The sequence below is a fragment of the Styela clava genome, chromosome 12 (assembly GCF_964204865.1).
Source record: "Styela clava chromosome 12, kaStyClav1.hap1.2, whole genome shotgun sequence".
NCBI classification, from domain to species: domain Eukaryota; kingdom Metazoa; phylum Chordata; class Ascidiacea; order Stolidobranchia; family Styelidae; genus Styela; species Styela clava.
In genome coordinates, this window is record NC_135261.1 from 14,391,247 (window position 1) to 14,406,860 (window position 15,614).

The 15,614-nt window shown below is 35.6% G+C and overlaps 2 long non-coding RNA genes across 2 annotated transcripts; one reads left to right on the plus strand and one right to left on the minus strand.

Moving 5' to 3' along the window:
• The first annotated feature begins 8,594 nt into the window (after window positions 1-8,594).
• On the plus strand, window positions 8,595-15,336 carry LOC144430381 (uncharacterized). Its single transcript, XR_013479506.1, has 3 exons — window positions 8,595-8,883; window positions 14,867-14,963; window positions 15,189-15,336. It is a non-coding gene; the product is annotated as an uncharacterized LOC144430381 (long non-coding RNA).
• Window positions 13,699-14,681, minus strand: LOC144430496 (uncharacterized). The gene is made up of 3 exons (XR_013479570.1): window positions 14,647-14,681; window positions 14,282-14,371; window positions 13,699-13,947 (listed from the first exon to the last, which is right to left on the minus strand). It is a non-coding gene; the product is annotated as an uncharacterized LOC144430496 (long non-coding RNA).
• Window positions 15,337-15,614: the final 278 nt, after the last annotated feature.

A 15,614-nucleotide genomic window follows, 5' to 3' on the forward strand; every position in this document is an offset into this window, starting at 1 on the left:
TTGTGGCTTCCCGCGCACAAATATTTGACGAAAAAAGCTAACTGATTGTTGTAATCAAATATTTTAACTGATTACTTTAATTACTCCAGGTTGCCGTTTCGAGCTGATCACGCTTCTAATGCGTGATCTTAAATTTGCAGAATGAAGAAGGACGGTTGGGATTTGCTTTATACATTTTCTGATCGTTAATACCTAGTTCATATTATTTTCGGGGGTGTTTATCTCGGTGAACGTTGGGAAAGGTGGGGCACGTTGGGACATGGGGCACAGTGAAAAATCAGCTCTCACATAATACTATATTCGGAATCCGGTCCGCGGTTTGATGTTTCAATCCGTCCATCGGTGAGTTACAACGTCCCCGCAAACGGACAGCGGACGGGTAGAGCGACGCAAGCTTTGAGGTGAAATTGGTTTTGGGTGGTTGAAACTAAAATTTCACCGTTCCAGTTTTTTCTTTTTTCTAACTTAGCCTTTTCAACGTGACAAACCACCGTCTGATATATTTCAGCTATAGTCAACTGTGAAATATTTATAACGTTGTCGAGTGGATGTGCCTTCCGAATTTCGCCGTGGGATGATCTGAAGATATTTGTCGATTATGGGGAACAATGGACCAGGGTTCAATGGACCCTACATGGCACAATTCGACAGTGTCTGATACAACAAGTGCTTAGAGACCTAGAGATGCGTTTTTTTTTTATGTAACATTATGGTATCTTTCGACTCATGGTCCAATATGAAATATATTCGAGAATCAAAAATATTTCCAGATTTAGATTCGGATTAGAAAATAATTTAATTTGTAAGCGAATTTTTCGGTGAAATATCTGAAATATTTCGGTTGAACATTGATTTTAAAAATCTTAAAACTTCAAATTTGAGGTCTTCCTGTTTTTTAGACGATTATGCTGATTGATTGCTTATTTTTAAGGGCATACTTCGTTGAATTTTTACAGAATGACCCATTGTGCCCCATGGTCTGTCTGAATGTGCCCCACAAGTGGGGTACAGTGGAACACTTGACAAACGTTTTCAAAAGCATTTTGGTATATTTGTCGAGTAAACGCGCACGTAGATGTCATCAAAAATGTAACCTTCGTATTGAGGTACAAATCTTAGCTCATTGACTTTCGCATTCAAGAATGTTTTCATACAATAACGTGCCGGCGATGTCCTTAAAAGTGGAGTCACAATGTGACGTTGTTCCGATGCCTACTGCAGGGCTACTCAACTATTTTTATCGAAGGTCCGCAAACAAAACTTCAAAATTATTTGGGTCCGGTCTTTCCAGAACTCATATTTCGGCATCCTTAATCGAGCATTTCATCGACCGACTAATGATTAGTACAGTGTTTCCCAATCCGAGTCCGCGGTCTCAAATGAGTCCGCGGGGTGTTTGAATGAGTCCGCAACGAGCCAGAAATTCTGCGGGCCGCAAGCGTTTTTGCGAAACTGAACAATCAGCCAAGTTACCAGTTACGTTAAAATTTACATAAAACGTCACAACCGTGACAGCAAAAAAACTATCAATTTTTTATTTCTTATAAAGTGTTGCCCTGTTCGTCTTCTGATCAGTGTTTGCATAATTGAATCGATTTATTTGAAGTTATTGCCTGATTCTGTATCGCGTATTTTTATTTTATTGTGTTATTTGACTGTGTTTGAAACATTGAATAAAAAGCAAGTTATTTCGCATATCATTATCGAGTCAATAATTACTGGTTATTGAGTGGGGCTGGTAATATATTCGAACATTCAACTATTAGAATAAGAATTAACTATGCGAAAATTTGGTAACAGGTGACGCAAACAGGTCACTTGCGCGTCGCTTAATCAAACGATCGGATTTCACAACTCACTGGCAAGTTTCCGCCGAAAACACGAGTCTGTACATGCTTCTACCAAGTGGTGTTTCTCGCGAGTTCGAACAACGTGGAATAATTTTTTTTTTTGATAAGTGTCAATGTTGGCAACCCAAATTGTCTAATTTAAAAAGCGGCAATAATAAAAATGACACCGACCGATTGAAATCGCTTTTTTAGACATTGCAAATCGCAAAATTTCTGGTGCGACCGTAGTATAGGAGCATTTTTCCTTACGTTTCTTTGCTTTATTGCCTTCCTATTAGTACGTACAGTGGTACTGGAGCTTCATAAGCGCTGTACGAACAGATCAGATTTGTCAAATTTATAAAAATACGAACCAAAACAAAATATAATTGGGCACTTCACACGCATTTTTGTGTCCACGGATTGCCATGATATTTTCTGAGTAATAATGATTTTATTTCGTCAACACAACCGCAGAATAATATGATCCCAATTAAATTAGAAATAAAGCAATGCAATGATTATGTATTTTTGATTTACTAATAGAATTTGAATAATATTTTTTATAAGGACTGAATCAAGTGATACTTTCTGGAAATTTATTGCAGATAGTAGGATTTTTCTAACGGCGATAACAAATTCGCAAGTACGCAAAAAGTATGTATCAAAATTAAAAACAATCGGGCAATATATTCTCACATTATTATGTTCGCAGATTGCCGAGCCATTTTATAGAAGTAATGCTTTCATCTTGTCGTAAGTCGACGCAACCGCGAGTTACTATGAACACAATTAAATTAAAATAGACAGACATTTTAAATTCTCGTCATTGTCACGGATTGAATATTGTGCGACAGAAAAAGCCATTATACACTAAAAAATTCGGCTCTTTCAACAAACGCGTAATTGCGGCAAATTTCCGATTTCGAAATTCGTTACGGTTGTAATAAACGCACCTTAAGTCCGCAAATGTTTTCACCGGTGAGAAAATAGTCCGCGACCAAAAATGGTTGGGAAACGCTGGCATTAGTAGCATATTAAAATTGTTTATTATGGCGTCATATTTCTTTTTCTATATATTCAAAACTATGAAAGTCATTTTATGATAGGAAATTCACAAAGTGGGGCTAATGATCCAAAATAAATAATTAGGTGCGGTTCAAATCCAATACTCGAAAGGTCCGGATTCGGACCGCGGTCCGCTAGTTGAATAGCCCTGGCCTACTGTAAAGGTAATTTCTCCGCCCAAACCAAACGGCAGAGACATAACATCAGCAACAGTATTTATCACGGTTCTATGTGAAGTTGGTACGGTAATTGACTGCTCAAGACAAGAGCATACCGACGACAACGACTGATTCACATATTTGGTGTTATGGAGCTCGTGATAAGGTAGACTGTTATTTACGCCGCCCCACAATAAGTACGTAACAAAAACAAATTGTTACCTAATATTAATGAGTGAGTGATAATAACTCGGATGTACTTGCTGCTTCTCAAATTTTATGAATGTCATTTTGAGTAAACAATTAGTTCGCGGAGACTCTAGTTCTGTATGAAGCACTTTGAGTCTGTCTCTACAGTAGACCTCTTGGTAAAAAGCGATCATGATACAGGTATGTACGGCCATAAAGAACAATCCTGAGATTTCGTCATCCAGCGTAAGGGTATAGACGTATATTAATGTGTTTAGTATCTATGTCAGCCAGTGCAATGCAGTTGACTACGTTCGCGGTGAGTGGCGCATCGTGCTAAGCCTTAAGACTACGCCTGATTTCTAACCTAAGATTACCCCGCTTGGATTGGCAGGTTCAAATCCAGTAGAGTATAATTTAGTACCAGAGGATTGCTGGCGTCTTCCTCCCACTATCCCTACCCTAAGCTAGCGCTTCCCAAACTTTTTTCGCAACGGAATATTAATACTTTTTATGATGTAATTTCAGTTTTTTCTCTACTTTCGCTTGAGGCACATAATATGCAGCACCTACGCGAAATGGATTTATCAAACCGTCAGTGAATACTTGTACATAGTCTAGATAGTTTTTGTGTATATGGTCAAGAAATGACGTTTGAAGTATTGTTGGTGAACAGGTCGTACCATAAATCGTTAGAGATGTATCAATTTGCGGTGGCTTCATTATCCAGGAAGAAATCTTGAAATTGACATCTTTTGCAACAGAGAAGTCGGTAAAAAAGCTGTTGGTTGTTTTTATATTAAACGTTGCAAAGGATGGTTTGTCAGGAAAATATTCTTCCCACGACTGTTTGAATAATTGTGCTGTAATTTCGCTGTCATGAGGAATCATTCTGCATTTGTAATGTAGACATTTTCTATAATGTATAATATGTAAAGACATTTCGTTACACTGGGTTTGTAACACTATAATAGGAGTACTTTTTAATGCAACCAAACATTGTGATTGGAATACAGCCAGTTTCCGCAATATAGTCGTTGTGCTTATTGTTCCTGTTCTTGTGTTGACAGGTTTTTAAAAAGTCGCTTTTCTCTTTTATTACTGGACCGATTGCTTTGAAATTTTTAGTAGTTAAAGATGGAATTTTTTTATAGAAGACTGTCACTTTTATTAATTTCAAATATTCCTGTGAGCTCAATGAGATTCATTTTTATTTTGAGCTATGACGTCATCAGACTTTGCCACCATGTGGCGATTCCGCAAACATATATCGATCACTTGATCAACGAACAGATTCCGTGGTCAAGCCTGCTGGTAAGTTACCGTACCGTACCACAGTGAATTTCAGCATTACGTGTCTATATATTTGAGCATAGCTCTCTTGTTTATGATGCAATCCCTTCAATATTTGTATACTGTAAGTAAACAATTACTTTCGACTGTGACCACTTGTAACACAAACATTTGTTTGATTTATGTGTTTATTATCACAGCTGAGTCTTATGAAAATGGCAACACGAAGATCGTGTTTGCATCAGATTATTCAACATTTATCCTGACTGTTGATTGTTATAAATTTGAAGGTAATTTTTGAAGTGTAACAAGTGCAGAAAACAAATTAACTTTTACTTTGCATACAACCGCAAGTTTAGGAACTTGGGCGAAGATCTTATTTATTAAGTAACCGCTTCAGGAAACATCAAGCGCATTAAATAAAATAAAACTATAGTACTTTTTCAGCACAAAATAAATGATGCCATGATCTTATAAAATATATAAAATAATATAATATATATAAAATATAACATAGTCTCAAATTTTTCAGGTATTCGATGAATCGGAGTGTATACACCAACATCATATATTCAACAGCGGAAGACCTTCCTGGCGCCAGGAATAATTTAAATGATTTGAATGTGGCATTACTTCTAAGCAGCGCCGGATTAACCATTAAACAATATAAGCACGTGCTTAGGGCACCAAGCAATGAGGGGCACCACAGAAATTTTAGAGCATAATTTTATATAGTTTATCGGTATTAATTAAAATATTACGAGTTCACCAGACAACTCAAACTTCAAAATGTTCGCTTATTTTTTGTCTTCAAGTATCATATTAATCTTCTTTACAAAAAATAAACACTGAAACTTATTTATTGGACACGAAATGGCCTATGAGTCGTTTTCTTAAATTGTTATTGTTGTTTTCTTTCTAGTATCCACCTTGTTGCTGCATTTTTGTTTTGAAAAGATTTCTATACGATATAGTGGTCAGCAAACGATATAGTGGTCAGCAAAGTCGGTAGTTTTTTGATAAGGTAGACCAGGGTGGTTCAAACTCTGTCATGCTGATACATTCCGTGCGGCTCACAGAACAATTTTAGCGTATATTTGTATCTAATGAAGGAACGTTTTTGAGTTTTTTTTTAGATATTCCAACTGGGGTTGAGATCCCAAAATTCAAACCTTTTTTCTAATGCTTTGTGCCTTTATTTTGGTAAAAACACTCTTCTGTTTACAAGCGTCAGCCATGTGACAGTAGTGACGAAACGCAGAGCCGACTTAACGCCGCGTAATCCAGTTTTTTTTTAGCTAGGTCCCGAAATACCAACTCAGACTGACTTGGTTGGTATTTGACGATGTCACTAAGCTTGCTCACGCTGCAAGTTTTTAAATTACTCAATATAACAATTCGTAATAAAATGAGTGTCGCAAGAAAGGTGACATAAGAGAACGCGGCGGAAATGTATTTCCTTGCCCATCACACAGTGTCTGGTTTGATTTCAAATAATATCTCCCACGAAAGAATATAATTTAATACAATAATTAATTACTACAATAATACATTAATTAAATACAACGGTAATTCTCGGGAATTAACTTTAAAATAACTGAAGGCTTTATATATCTTCTTTACAAGAACGCCACCCATGCAACATAATAATAGTCTGATTAGAACGGTAAACTCTGGTTGTTTATTAAATTTAAAGTAAGTAAACTCGCGATATTTTGATCACTTTGGCTCGCGAGGACTGGCTTTGTTTATAAAAAAAATACAGCATCTAAATCGATATATTCATTTAATTCTAATATGATTTTGATTGGTAAATACACTATTTTAATAATGTAAACCCACGATTGAAAGACAACATTTCTTCGTTATCTGAAACACATAGGCTACTTAGTAAAATACAGTTGCCCAGTGATATTTTTCTTCGGTTAACGTATAATGAGCTACAACTCTACTCAAACGCAGTCTTCTGCTCGATTGCTATCATCACGATTGAAAACTGTAACTTAAAATAAACACGAATAATTCAATCAATCAAATCGTTTTTCAGTAGCCATCCATGCAGGCAAACGCGCACAACAAAGTCAAAGCAAAATTTAAATTATATAGATACATATTCATTTCCCAGAATGGACAGGATAACCGCGAAATGACCATTCGGTCTACAATGGTTGGGTAATTGTGCTTGCGGTGATTCTGTATTCCCTACTATAACATTTTGTCTTCAAAACTGTACCTATGATGCATTAGCAACTGTGATGTCGGTTTATGTATATTAGCAACGACCGGAAAGTAAATTTAAATATGAGACTGTAACAATTTGATTACAACACGAAGGAACCCACGTCCTAATTAACTTTCCTATAGGAAATATCTTTTTACTATTTACCAAGCGTGGAGTATATAAGTTTTGATGCACGAATAACGTAAACCATGCTAAATTTATTTTACCTTTGCTCGTGATCACCTTACCTTTCATGTCATAGACAAATTATTATAACCGCGAAATGACCATTCGGTCTACATTGGTTAGGTAATTGTGCTTGCGGTGATTCTGTATTCCCTACTATAACTTTTTGTCTTCAAAACTGTACCTATGATGCATTAGCAACTGTGTTGTCGGTTTATGTATATTAGCAACGACCGGAAAGTAAATTTAAATATGAGCCTGTAACAATTTGATTACAACACGAAGGAACCCACGTCCTAATCAACTTTCCTATAGGAAATATCTTTTTACTATTTACCAAGCGTGGAGTATATAAGTTTTGATGCACGAATAACGTAAACCATGCTAAATTTATTTTACCTCTGCTCGTGATCACCTTACCTTTCATGTCATAGACAAATTATTATGACTGACAAAGTAAGAAACCTGCAATTGCTTGGAGTTTAAAAAACAAGTATTTTTATCGGCCTTACATATCAAAACACTGTCTATAGGTTTGAGATATTGAATGTAAAGCCATTGGTTGCGAGGTCGAAACCATATGAAAAGGTAGAAACCGAGCGATTAAAGGATTGTTGCGAGTCTTAAGTGAATATAAAATAAGCCGTGCCGGAATGTCGAAATGAAGCGTTTGTTGTTGCAGAAATTCATTAAAGTTATAAGATAATCCAAATAAAATATTTTGAAGTGCATAAGGAAGTGAGAACAGGTACGAAGTTATAAGTCGCATAAGACATTCTAGGTCAATGCGTGGATTGAGTTTATCTTGAAAGAATATGATGAATGAACAAACAAACATATTGGTTTATAAATGAGTTTAAGTTAGAGATAGAAGGTTCTGCTGCCAAATACACACCGTTCGAGTAAACTTGTTTTTTCAGTTATTTGGCCAGCCTAATGCTTATTACAAATAATTTTATTGTCTGATTCGGAATCGGAATTTAATTTTCATTTTTAAACCATTTTCAATTTACCCGAATTCAGATTTTTGAGTATTAGTCTATTAAAATCCATACTTTTTCAAAGATCTGTGTCTTTATGTGTTTTGATGGACAATTAAGATTATGATATACCGGTACACAGCAGGTGAAGTTTAAATATGTTTTGACATATACATATATACTAATTAACTTGTTACTTATGCAGAGTTTATATCTGGAGTACTAACATATGAAAAATACCTAGTCGGTATTTTACCGTTTATGTCTTCCGCCTTTTGAATGTAGCTGAGTAGTGACTAATAATCACTTAACTATACCTAACAGTTCCTTAAACTCGACAACGTAGTATATATATATATACAGTATAATAGCAAATACCTTTGAAAAGTTCGCGAATAAAAGAAAAGAATATTGTTTTATTGGATAAAATGTGTAATACTTTATATATTTTGCTTATCGAAATTCACCTATAATTTAAAAACTACGTAAATGCAATTATAGGAAAATTCGTGGTTATATAAAAAAGTGTGTCATCAGTGACCTCTTAGCTCATATTGTTTCAAAATATATCGGTCGAAAGTTAAATTTGGCCAAGCCTTCATCTGATGCATACATCATTAAGTGATGAAAAATTTTCATTTAAATACCCGTTCTTAGTGGTACTTTAGGACACAAAGAGCAGTTTAGAATTAGGCTGTACATCAATACGTCTAATTACTATAATATGGTAAAATGGAATCTATGACATCTATACGACAACAAACCCGTGTGGTCTCCAATCGTGATGGTAGTATACATTCAAAAACCGGAAGCTTTAGAAAAAGACAACTTCAAAGACAAAAAATGTCGTTCAAAGAAGAACCGGAATCCGAGAGTCAAAACTTTTCATTTCCTTCTGCTATATATGAAGAACGAAACGCAACTGAAAGACATGGATACCAAACGGAATTATATGGAAGGTTAGATATTTTGCAAACGATTTTCTCTTATTCAAATATATCTGGCCTTACTTTGTTTTAATGTCACATCTCAATATCCAGAAACGCCTACAATTTCTCCTGATTTAATATGAATAAGTATGTTTGTTCAAAATTTGAAAGATATTACAGATTATCATCTCTAGTGTCATCATTAAACCTATTTTGTCATCAATGTAACAATTGTTCATACACTGGTACAAATATCTAAGAAAATATTGATGTTCTAAACCTCATCTATATATAAATGAATATGCAACGGGTAATAACGGATGGCCACCATAAAACGGATTCAAACTAGTAGGGGAATCGATTAGGTAAAAGATTAGATTTTATAGCACAATACGTACAAGCAAGCAATGTGCTATTTTTGAAAATAAATAAAAGGCACTCTATAATCGGCCCATCGGTATTTGAGAAACACCAAGATGGATAGATTTCAATCATCGAACTGATATCATTTCTCTTCAAAAAACATGAATCATAGACAAAGCGCCCACTGATTTGGTGACGGTATACGGACTCGACTCGAATTTGCGAAATACAATGCAAAACTAGTTGTGGAAAAGTTTGGATCGATAGATGCATTATCACTGAATAACGACAAGTTGAGGGGAGAGGCAATTTACTCTCCATTGTGCGGAGAGTTCCGGCTCTTCTTGGTCTTGGTCCATTTTGAGTTTATTTTAACTCGATATTTTGTATAACAAATTAAGCAAATGACGGACTGGAACTTGTTGATGAGAGACTTGATACTAAAGTTAATTATGAGCTACAACGTTTTGTTTGGGTACACCTGGTGATAAAAAGTGTTAAGTTGGCGGGTCTAATGCATAGTGGGTAAATGTAGTTTTTATTCAGCGACTAAGAAATTCCCTTGCGACACACATCTTACTACCAAATTGCTTTCAAAAACGTCTGTCAAGTGTCCCACTGTACCCACCTGTGGGGCACATTCGGTCAGACCCTTAAAAAAAGCAATTAATCAGCATAATCGTCTAAAGAACAGGGAGACTTCAAATTTGAAGATTTAATATTTTTGAAATCAATGTTCAACTGAAATAGTTCAGATATTTTGACAAAAAATTTCGCAAACGAATTTGATTAATTCCTTCCTCGAATCTAAATCTGGAAATATTATTGATTCTTGAATAAATTCCATATTGGGCCATGGGTCGAAAAAAACCATAATCTTACACAAAATATACCGCATCTCTAGGTCCCTGAGCACTTATTGTATCAAACACTCTCGAATTGTGCCCTGTAGGACATGTCCCACTGAAACCCGGTCCATTGTTCCCCATTTTCAGACCATCCCACGGCAAAATTCGGAAGGCTCATCCACTCGCCAACGTTATGAATATTTTACAGTGGACTGAAGCTGAAAAATACCAGACGGTGGTTTGTCATGTTAAAAAGGCTGAAGTAGAAAAAAAAACTGGAACGGTGAAATTTTAGTTTCAACCTCCCAAAACCAATTTCACCTCATAGCTTGCGCCGCTCTACCCGTCCGTTATCCGTTCGCGGGGACGTTGTAACTCACCGAAGGGCGGATTGAAACATCGAACCGCGGACAGGATTGCGGATATAGTATCAGTGCGAGAGCTGATTTTCCACTGTGCCCCATGTCCCAACGTGCCCCATCTTCCCCTGCAATACTGGTTATAAGCACACTCAAATTTATTTATTAGCACATTTGATCTGTTTCTGGAACTGAGCAAAAGCATGTTCCGGCCACGGAAATGAAATGATTAAATGTCCTTCAAACAAAAAATCTATTTTCACGGTGACTAACCCCGAATAACAGTAATTTTTCAAATGAAACTTTACAGCACCTATGGAATCGTTTGTACTATTTTTATTACTTGACAATTAACAACCTCCGAAAATATTTGATCTAAAGATTTAGATGGAAAATACCACTAAGAAAGAAATTCTGTAAAAGAAGTTGAAATATTATTAAATCTTAATCAGTGCTGGGTTCAAAAATTTAAGATTGGGTTTTCTCTCGTATCGCCCCACCACCAACAGATTCTACGGAACGCCAAATATAAACGTAATCGTTAACTACGGTGTTGCATTTGTTTAACGTCTAAAACAAGAACGCTTTCATTCCAATAACGAGCTCGCACGAACCCGCTGAATCGTACCACGAATCTTAATTGCAATTATATTTTCGGGTTTTCCCAAGATATATTGCTTCGAGGTCCTACTTTACAATACTAGGTTTCAAAATCACAACTGAAAGAATATTATTCTAGATATTTCAATATGCATTGTATGAATAAAAAAAAGCGTAATGCTCATAAAATCAAATAAAAACAACGATAACACGCAGCAAGTTTTCAATATTATGACGGTATACAATTGGCACGAATATAATTTAAAGGAAAACTCAGTCACGAAAGAGAAAAATTTTGTTTCATTCCCGAAGCTAATTTTATTTTAACCATAATATATATATTTACTCATTTTTTCAGACTAAATTAATTCATAACGATGTCAATAACGTTCGGGATAAAAGCTGTCAATGTTCATATATCTCAAGTTTAGTAACGTTTCATGTCAGACATCTTTGTATGTAAAATATATTGTGAACATAATATGAAAACTTGTATATATATTTGGGTCGTCATTGGTCTGCAATTGTTTTAAATCAAATTTTTTTTTTGCCTGTTTTGTTCAAAATGACTGTACTATTTGATTTTTTTGTATTAAATAGGTTGAGAGAAAATGAATGTAAAAACTTGCCAAACGCTTCTTATTTGCAATAAATCCTTCGAAACGGCGCAAATATCGATAACGGCTCATACACACCTCCTCAAGCTTTAGTTCAGTGCGACCGCAAACGTGGTTGGCGCAGTAAGACGTAATCGATAAGCTATTACGTGAGCGACCCTGCGACGAAACCACCTTGCGAAAATTGAAATGTGATTTCAGTTTGTAAAATTTTGAAGACTCACTTCAACCTTTAGAACAAAGTATGCAAAGCATAAATTAATCGAACAGGATTAATTAACCGTAATAATACCTTTATTTGTATGAGAAAAATGTCAATAGATAAACTCGAAATCCTTATTGTGGCGTTATAACAGATTAGTTGTAGCGTCTTTGCCTCAGAGGACTCTTACAATTAGCATAGCCTAGGCCAGGGCTACTCAACTGGCGGACCGCGGAACGAATCCGGCCCTTCTAAGTATTCGATTCGGACCGCGCATAATTCTTCATTCTGAATCATTAGCCCCTCTTTTAAAAATTTTTTTATAAAACTTTTATAGATTTAAAAATACATATGAAAAGAACTATACCGCCATAACAAACAATTTTGATTAGCTAATAATCATTGGTTGGCCGAGGAATAGCGTGTTTAAAGATGCCGAAATATAATTTCTGGAAAGTCCAAAATATTTTTGAAGTTTTGTATGCGGACCTTCGGTGAAAATAGTTGAGTAGCCCTGGGCCCTAGGCTAGCGCGTCTCATCGTTATCAGTAGATTGCCGCCGGTGTAAGTTTATTCTTCATTATCGTAACGCACTCGCTTTGCCGAAGGCTGCCTTTTCTTCATTCAATTTTTTAGTAGGCTCGTGAGCTAAGTTTCATGATTTTTCGTCTCAAAATGTCTCTCTGGTATCTCGGATAAACATTCCGGGTAAAATCTTATGACTTTAGTGTAGATACCACCGTGGAGATGAATGTACGCAATAAAAATAAAAGTCAAAACAAGAATTTTTACTTACATTTTTGAAATTATAATTTCGGCAGCGTATGCAGCTGTTCGAACGCAACGTTTTGACGTAGTTTAGCGGCGATGCAGGGGGTAATTCAATGAAAAGTACAAAGAATAAAGAAAAAAATTGTAATAAAACAAAGATGTTTTTTTTAGAATTGATAAAAAACAAAACCCTACTGGAGGAAGGCGTATCCGATCAGCGATTACGTGAATCACCCTACGGCGGCGGGGATTCCAGCAATCCTCTCGCACATAACTATCCCCGCATGGGATTCGAACCTGCGAACTCATACAGAATAATCAGAAATGCGATGGCGAGCGTGTTCCTAACGCTTAGGACGATTAGTAACTCACCCAGTGTCTCACGGGGGATTTTACTTGGCTCATCCGTGAAAAAAATTGCTCGTAGAAGTAAATGCTGTCAAATATTGAGGTCATAAAACTGCCTTTCCTAGCTTTACAGAAAAAAAAGAGAAAAACAGATTGAAATACATGACAGACGATAAAAATAAATTCAAACATGTGTCACTAGCAATAACAGCCATAATTTATTCATTATTTCAAATTTAGTCCCGATTATTATGGGACCCTATACTTAACCTAGAACATTGCTGTTTACATATAGTAAAGCACTTTCTAGTTCATTTTGCACACTTTTCCCTCAGTGTCCCTTAAAAATTCATTACTTGGAAACTTCATCGACTTTATGTAAATTAAAATTCCTAGATAATTGAATAGTATCAAATTCTTTGAAATATGGAAAGTATGCTATTCTAAACAATGTATATCGAACGAGCATTAAAATCGGTGACCCAAAAGCAATTATGTTCAATATGTTTCGGATTGTGATATAGCGAATCACTGAGAATATGTAAAGCAATAATTAGCGTTCCTGTGGTATTGCAACGAATTTTGTTATTTCTCCCGAGGTCTCGACTTTCGTTTGTTGGCTCTCAAATTATTTCCACTTCCACAATTAAGCGATCGCATCAGATTATACAAGAGATAAAACTAATGCTTCCCAGGCCTGTCGAAAGCAAACTTCCTTAGACTACGTCTGAATATTTATTCGTTACATTATTCTATAATAAAATTAGTAGATAAATATAAGTCCTAATAGCTAATAACCGTCAGATAATATAATATTTGCGTCGTTGCATTATTTCGTTGAGATGTCGAAAGCACCCATAACATCTGAGCATTGAGAATTATTTAGAGGTGAAATGGCGTTTAAATCAATCAAAGCATTCCTAAGTCAAGAAGGTCTTTTGCTGATGAACATGGTGTTGGTGTATACACTCCGATCCACTGAATCCCTGCAAGATATTAACTATTTTTTTATTGACATTGTAATTTAAAATATGACATGTTGGATATTTGTATGAAATAATCAACAATAAGTGCGATGCCATTTTACGCAACAATAGATGATTATGGCAGCCGTTCTCTTGTGCTTGTCTGATTTCCCTGGCAGCACAATACTCAAAACCACATTTCAAAGTTATACCTCGATTTCAGTTAACGCATTTGCTGTAACTTGAAACAGTTCATTTACAAATAAGATGCTTTACTCGTTTTCATAAACTTACGGTTGTGTATGAATAAAAAGCTAATTCGTTTCTTGCCATTTCCAAATCATAAGCAAATTACCTTCAAAAATATTACAATCAATACAAACGATGTATGTTGAATAGTCGGTTGCAACCATGATCTCCGTGTCGCCATTTTCAATAGATGCAACTGTAAATGTACACACATGGGTTATACAAACGGTTGTGTTACGACCATAGTGATCACAATCGAGGTAGTTGATCACACTATATAGAAATATTGAATCAATCAGATTATAAAATGCTATTTTTCAAAACTGCCCTCGTTTTCTAATGAGTTGCTTGGTTTATTAAATATCAGATATTGCTTTTTGCTAAAAATGGATTCCAGTGCATAGTTACTTTTCTAATAAATCGAATATTCTAGTATCTCGTCCGTTGGCCCAATACCACATTTTCACATACTTATTTCCACGCAAGGCTGTATTCACGAAAAAAGCTCATTCTTCAGCTTTGCACAAACGTTATTCTCTCCCTAGAACACTGGTTTTCAACCAGTGAGCCATAGGTGGTTTACAGGAACATTTTGAGGTGGGCCACAACCTATTAAAAATTGCTAGAGTTGCTGATCAAGTTAATTAAATTTGATGGTAGTAGCAATGGATGATGCTGTTTTTTGTTACAGGGTGGTAATTTTTACCTGATTATTATTAAAAGGAAAGTGTCAATTTTCGCAGAAAAAATTCCATGTTTTTCGTGAAGTTTTTCTCCAGCATGAAAAGGTTAGTGGGCTACCAAATTATTGTACAGCGAAAATGTGCCACGAAAGAAAATAGGTTGAGAACCATTGCTCTAGATTCTAGAATGTGTTGTATAAGCTAAACTGTCTTCGTGATGTTGGAGACAGACCTATATACGCTGCGAAAAAGTTCCTTGGTTCATTGGTTTTATGCTGAAGCGCACTTTCTGCTACCTGGGCATGTCAATAACAAAAATATCGTTTACAGGGGCACATCGGGTAGTCTTGCAGATAATGTCACACCCAGTGCGCGGCATGTGTAGCCATTTGCGTACGAAATGTTCCGGACGAATAAGGAAACGAATATCAAACGGTGAATATGGAAGATTATGTGACGGTGCTAGCGAAGTGCTGGATATTATTTGAACGACGTCGATGATTGAGATGATTAGTGGTTTCAGCAAAAATTAAACAAAATTAGATAAATTTTCTCGAATTTCGAAGAAGTAACTAAGAAATTTGGGATTTGTTTCTTAGGTCACTCTGTATTTAGCTTTTTCTTTTCGAGGTATTTCATCCTTTTAACTTATATATTTAATACTTTATATCGCTTTAATCAAAGTTTTCATTTCAATGTCCATGCCCATAAAATTAAACGAAAACGAGTGAAACGACTACATAGAAATATCATAAT